Source organism: Lathyrus oleraceus, chromosome 1 (assembly GCF_024323335.1).
Source record: "Lathyrus oleraceus cultivar Zhongwan6 chromosome 1, CAAS_Psat_ZW6_1.0, whole genome shotgun sequence".
Lineage (NCBI taxonomy): Eukaryota > Viridiplantae > Streptophyta > Magnoliopsida > Fabales > Fabaceae > Lathyrus > Lathyrus oleraceus.
In genome coordinates, this window is record NC_066579.1 from 240,845,704 (window position 1) to 240,852,770 (window position 7,067).

Genomic DNA, 7,067 nt, shown 5'->3' on the forward strand with positions numbered 1-7,067 from the left:
GGCCCAAATGGATTGCTCATTCAGCACCCCCATACATGGGCCTCTGCGCCCCTCTATTCTCCTAATTATTTATTTTTTAATTGAACTCATACATTTTAATTGTTGTCATGGTGAATTTCTCTCTTTTTCTTGCTAATTTTTTGTATATAGAAGTTATTTCTCTTGGGATAATTGAATTTAGATTTTAGAATCAATTAGATAATTATAAACTTTAGATGCAGATATTAGAAAGTTATTAGATTTAGAATTTGATTATGTTTTAGATTAGATTAGGTTTATTAGAAATATTAAAATTTGATTAGTTTAATTAGATTTAGAAAATTAGAATTAATTAGAGTAGATTAGATTAGATAATCTTTTAGAATATTAGAATAGTTTGGATTTAATGGAGTTTAACTAGAATTATCATGATTAGAAATTAATTATGTATCAATAATTTGTTAAATGATCATTTTACTCTTAGGGGATTATTTTGTTGTTTTATCCATATAAATGCAGGCTCCTTTAGGACTAAATCTTTGACTTAGAATATTAGATAGCTTTAATCAAGTTTTATGAAGTTTTTTATTAATATGACATGCTCCCCTAGGAAAAGTTTGTGAATAATCTTAACCCTTAGATTAGGTTAACCAGTCACTTTCAAGCTAATTCAAACTCTTGATTCAAGTTGATCAAAAGAAATTTTGATTAACTAAATCCTTTGGTCTTGTATAATCCCACAGTCTATTCAAGTGATCAAAAGACTCGTGATCACTTGATAAGACTCTTTTTGTAAGTTGTGGATCTCAAGGTCTCAAGTTCAGACTCTCAATCAAGGAATCCCAGTCATATCAAGTAGTGGATCATACAAGGCACATCAAATATGGTTCTTCAAGAGCTTGTTAATCAAGGTTAAAATTGTGTGGCATGAGCCTTAAGCAATAGATAAGGGATGAGAATGGAGAATTCTTATCCTCATTCTGAATATTTTGGGTATGGGACGAATTACCTAGTTGCTCATCGTATTCACCTCTATTCATAGACTTTGGTATAATTTAAATCATATGATTGTCAAGTCTCTCTCCAGCAAGAAATATCAACACAAGGAGCATCAAAGATTCTTCTCTTACAACTTGAAAGTTATGGTGAGAATCATATGCCACGAGCCTTAAGTAGTGAAGAATGAATGTGAGTGGAGAATTCCTATCCTCATTTTGAATATCTTTGGGTACGGGACGAATGACCCAGTTGCTCATCGTATTCACCTTTACTCATAAACTTTAGTGTGGTTCACATCAAACAACTGCCAAGTCTCCTTCATATTCTCTTATCAATCCTTTATTTTTCCTCAATCACCTTGTTGTCAGCCTTAATTGGTTGAACTATGAAAGCTCTGACTTTCTCATTGCACGGTGAGAATACGTATGCAGGAGAATTCAGATTCTTCGTTAGCTACCTTATTTATTGCTACCCCATTATTAACACTTCATTATCCATTCATAAAGCAATACCATATTTTTGAGATCGGATATCACTTCTCCTTGGACTCCATGTACATCCTTTTAGGACGATATAATGGCAGTCCACCTTGTGAACCAAGAGTTGTTTGACTCGTACCCAAAAATTTAAGTCTTTCTCTTTTGGCTAAGACGCATGTTTACTCTTTAGTTCAGAGTCTATTTCCTTCATGGATCCAAGATACTATCCTTCTTTAATCTCAAACTGATTCTTCCCCAGCAAGTGATATACTATTTCTTGTACCCAACCATACATTCTTTTGGACCCCATATATACCCTTTTAGGACGATGTAACGGTAGTCCACCTTATGAACCAAGAGTTGTTTGGCTCGTACCCAGATATTTAATTCCTTCTTTTGTGGCTAAGACGCTTGTTTACTCTTCGGTTCAAAGTTCATTCTCCTTTGTGGGTTCCCATGTTACCATTCTGTTGGTACAAGTTATACTTTTTCATCGCTTTCAATCTCTCTTTGTTCTCGTGGTTCCACGAACTACGAATACCCTGATTTTCTCATTGCACGATGAGAATACGTAGGCACGAGGATGCGAATCCTTGGCGAGCACATTCTTAATTATTCCTTCCACCTTAGGGCACCATTCATAGCTTTCACTATCCATGTTCTATCTTCAATCATTAAACTGGTCACCCCAGTGACATACTATTTCTTTGAAACCAGATACAGTTTCCTTTGGAATTCCATATATACCCTTTTAGGACGATATAGCGGCAGTCTGCATTTGTACCTAGAGTTGTTTAGCTCGTACCCAAACATTTTATTCTTTCTTTTTTAGCTAAGACGTCGTTTCCATCTAGGGTACAAATTCCATTTCTTCTATGGACTCCAATATATACCCTGACCTTTGGTTCCAAATTATACCTTGTCATTCACTGTTACCAAAACCTTCCATTTGTTGACTTCGGTTACTTTCCTATCATTCCATTCATCTCCATGATGCATCCATGATTCTACCTTCATTCACTCCATATGATATACCCTATATCTTTAAGCCAAATACACTATCTCTTTGAGCTCCATCTTGTGTCACCTTGTGAACCAAGAGTTGTTTGTCTCGTACACAAACATTTAATTCTCTTTGTTTTTGGCTATACCATATAGTGGCAGACGCTTTCGGCTACCCACATATTGGTCAACGCCAGTTTTACTCCTGGGTTTCAGATTTCATGCCTCGTTGGAGTTTAAACAACATAATCCTTTGGTTTAGATCATACATTTATCACAACTTCTTTTCATCTCCCACCACTAGTTCCATGAACTACGGAACTCTGAATTCCTTATTGCACTATGAGGATATGTATGTATGAGGGCCCCAATCCTCACCGAGCACTCTATCTATTATTTTCCTTTCCCCTTATTCTTTTGTGAGTAATCCTTAGATAGAACACCCATTCAAGCTTAGAACAATCAAAAAGGTTTGTATGGAGTACCATGGATGTAAGGGGTGCTAATACTTTCCTCTTGCATAACCGACTTCCTTACTCATATTCTCTTTCCTTAGGTTTTATCGATGTTTTCCATTTCCTTCGGGAATAAATAAAGTTTGATGGCGACTATGTTGTATGTTCGAGCGTGCGATGCATTCGGGTATATTTCCGCTAGCTTCAATCTCCGCCAACAACCACCGCGCTAGAGGTTGCCTCGGGCAGTGGTTGTTCTCCATACTCTAAATTAAAACCACTATCAGAAGCGCAATGATGAGCTGAATATGAATCTGAATTCAATTTGATAAGATTCTCCCTCAGAAGGCCAATTCAAAGATGAAGGCTCAAGAACCCTAGGCACCTCATGTTAAACTAAATAGTTATTACGAGGAATCAAAGCCCAAGAGGTTAGGGCTTTGGTTCCCCTAAAAAATACCTACATCCTGGTGCGAAATAATTGAAGAAAATGAGAGGTTCAAGATTTACCTCGCCGGAGAAGACAAGTTGAAACGGTCTCAACTTCCCTTCTCTACTTTTCTTGCTGCGAAATCATCTTCTCCTTCTATTCCTCTTCTTTCTTCTTCTAAATCTGTGAGTGAAATGGTGAGGATCGATTTTGAGTGCTCTGAGTTTGTGAGGGTCCGAGGGTTGAGATTGATGGAGGTCTAATGAAGGTGATGAGGATAGATCTAATTCAGAGGTGATAAAGATTTAGAGAAGGTTTAGAGGTTTGTAGATGGTTGTTGAGTTTGAGAGGTTGAAGATGATTGTTGGAAATTATCATATTCTAATTTAGTGATTTTGAGGGAGAAATGATTAGGGGAGAGATTATGAGGTAATGATTGGATTTTGATCAATGATTGGAGAATATGCTTTTATAGGTTGTTAGGATTTGTATTTTGTGACAATTTTGTTAGGGAAGTTTAACTGCATTATTAAAATCATGGGCACAAAGTTTCTTGGTTAGTTGTAACTAAATTTGGCTTTGAAATCGAGGCATTCGGTTAGTTATGTTTTCTGAAATGTGATTGGATAGTTATGTTCAGTTCATTGGACTGAATTAGTTGATTGGCAATGTTAGGTTTTGCAGATGTTAAATGGTTAACTGCAATGTTGTTGTTGAATGGATTGACTCGATTGTGAATTGATATGTGTTGCTTTGCTTTTGAATTGTTTTGCTAGATTTTTCCTTGCCTTGCTAATTGAAATGGTGTGATTGTTGCAATATCTGTTAATGGATTGTTGTTTGCACTATAAGTTGTATCAGCTATGTTGTTGTTGCAATTGTGTTGCAGTTTATTGTTTGTTGTTTAATAGGTTTAACATTACCCGATGATGTTTGCAGCTTGTTGCTAATTGTTCATGTTGGTGCAGACTTGGTTGCTATGTAATGTACATGTTCTGACTTTGCATTTGGTTGGTGGCATGTGTAGGTTCATTTTCAATGGATGGTAGGTTGCTCATGATGTAGGTTAGGTTTGTCTTGGTCAGGTCATGTTGCATGCTTTGCTTGATAGTTGTAATTGATGTTTTAGGTCTGCCTTGGTCATTTGGTGTTGCAATGTACGGCCTTGCATAGAAATGCTTGAAAAGGCCATGGATAGGCTAGTTTTACAATGGTAATGTGTTTGGTCATTTGGTTATGGTTGCTGGTGCATTGCTAATGGTCATGACTTGTTTTTTTTAATTAACATTGCTTGGTTTTCTTTTTGTTTAGGCTTGTGGCATGATGATGAACATGGCCAAGGGTGACTTGTAAATGAAGTAAGCATGATGGAAGCAAGCAAACATGGATTTTGATGATGAATCAATGGAAAAGGGATTAGGTTAGGTCTTAGGATAGTCAAGGGGGTCAGTTGACTTTAGTCAACTGGTTGACAAAAAGTCAAATGTTGTAAAAATGGTCAATTGTGATTTTGTACATGTATGGACTTTGAGTATGATTGTATAACGAAACTTGATATTTTAAATGGATGGTATGAAAATGAACCATTGAATTGTATTGAAGATGGACCAATGAAAATCCCAAGATACGTCTACTTGAATGACCAACCATTAGGGTACACAACAACCAAACCTAATTCCCACAAACTTGAATGGATAATGAAAGGCATGTAAATGATAAGACTTGAATGAATCAAAAGTTAATGGACCAATGGGTAATAAGACTTGTATATATAAATCAAAGGACACATGAAAAACTAGACATGAAAGAAAACCATGATCTAGCAATGACCAGATGAAGTGACCATGAATGGAACAAGTGGAAGTTGTGATGCCATGAGAATGGGCCTTGGACCAAAGGATACTCTTAGGAATTAGATGAACAAATAAATATTTGAAATGAACTTCAATCCAATCAATGAAACCTCATAATGAACAAAAAATAATTGGGCCTTGAATGGAGCTTGACCAAGTAATTGAACATGTATAATGAATGCTAGTGAACCAAATGAAATTAGGGTTAGATACACACAATAAATGATGGCCACAATTAGGGTTTTAGTCATGAAGATACAAATGAAAATTCAAAACAAAACACACATACAAATATGCAAAGGGACAACCAATTATAGGGTTTTGCTTGATGGAGCAACATCAAGTTGCTAGGAAACCCTAGCTTTCACTAGGTATACACAACTATACCTTGAATCCAAGATGCATGTCCTCTTGTCTTGAAAAATTCTAATGCAAGTGAAATGATTGAATATGAATATGCATATGAATTAGGGTTATGGACCTAAATGAGCATTGTGAAGGGTAGGGTAAATTTTGGAGTATGACAGGTACATGTATTCTTCTTCCTTAAATTAGATTTATGTGTATATTTTAATTAATATGATTGTATTTTTTGTATTTGATTATATTGATTTTATTCACTTTATTACTTTTATTTTATTCTAATATGATTTGGTTATGTGATTTGTATGATATGATTGCCTTTCCATAATTCCATATGTGTTTAAAAATTATTTTTTATTTAAATACTTTCAAGTGCAATCATTACACATTTTGCTATCGATTGAAATGAGTCTAAATATGATTTTCAGATTTGGCATAATCAAAACCATATTTGGTGTAATCGATTTCACCTCTCCTTTAATTGATTACACCTGAAGCAAAAATTATTTTTTATTGAGATACAATTGATTGCACCCCTTTTTCAGTTGATTGCACCTAAAGTGAAAAATCCATTTTAATTGCGATACAGTCAATTACACATGTGTATAAATTGATTACAGTTGTATGTTTTTCTTTAAGAAAATTGTTTTAAATTGGTATCACGTGAAACCCTAGTCTTATAGTCTTAATACCTTTGCAGCCACTCTTAAGTTTTTGTGCCATTCCTGAAGGATGAAAACTTAGAGAATTTTTTATGAAGGTTTAAGTTTGGAATATTTTATGAAGGTTGAAAAAGTTTTAGAGAAAGGTTTGATTTTTGATGAAGAGAAGTGTAGAGATAGGGTTGTAATTTTTGATGAAGAAAAGTAACTTTTGATGAATGTGTAGATATGAGATTGATGGGATTTGGTGAAAAAATAATGGTGTAGGGTATGGGAAATAGGAGTTGGTAAAAGGTAGTAAATGAAGGTAGAGAAAAAAAATAAATGGGGGTTTGAATTGTTTTCACGGACAATAAAAACTTTTGGATACGCTACACACACAAAGATAATAACAAGTAACACATAAGTTTATCCTGGTTCGCTTGAAAATCAAAGCTACTCCAGTCCACCCGACCAAGGTGATTTCGCCTTCAATAAGGACTTAATCCAATAATCTAGAAAGATTACAAAAAACGTCTAAGAGTACACTGATCTCTTAGCCCTCTCAAGTCTACAGACTTCATAAGTCACTTGAGGAAATTTACAATAACTATTTTAGAATTACAAGTGTTTAGTGCTTCTAGATAAGCAATATGAACACAGTAAGAACAATGTTCAATGATCACACTTAGAGAAACAACTCGTGTGATAACGTAAAACAAGAATTTAGTGTATGACTTGATTTTGATGTGCAGAATTCTTGTGTAATAGCTTTGTGTATTGGTATGATGATAGTTGGGCCTTTTTATAGTGTTTGGAGATGATACCGTTGAATAGAGCATTGATTCTGATATCTTGCCAATTAT

At 34.9% G+C, this 7,067-nt stretch overlaps 1 long non-coding RNA gene across 1 annotated transcript; it reads left to right on the forward strand.

Moving 5' to 3' along the window:
• The first annotated feature begins 500 nt into the window (after positions 1-500).
• Positions 501-4,925, forward strand: LOC127129436 (uncharacterized). The gene is made up of 3 exons (XR_007806337.1): positions 501-4,389; positions 4,474-4,557; positions 4,656-4,925. It is a non-coding gene; the product is annotated as an uncharacterized LOC127129436 (long non-coding RNA).
• The last annotated feature ends 2,142 nt before the right edge of the window (positions 4,926-7,067 follow it).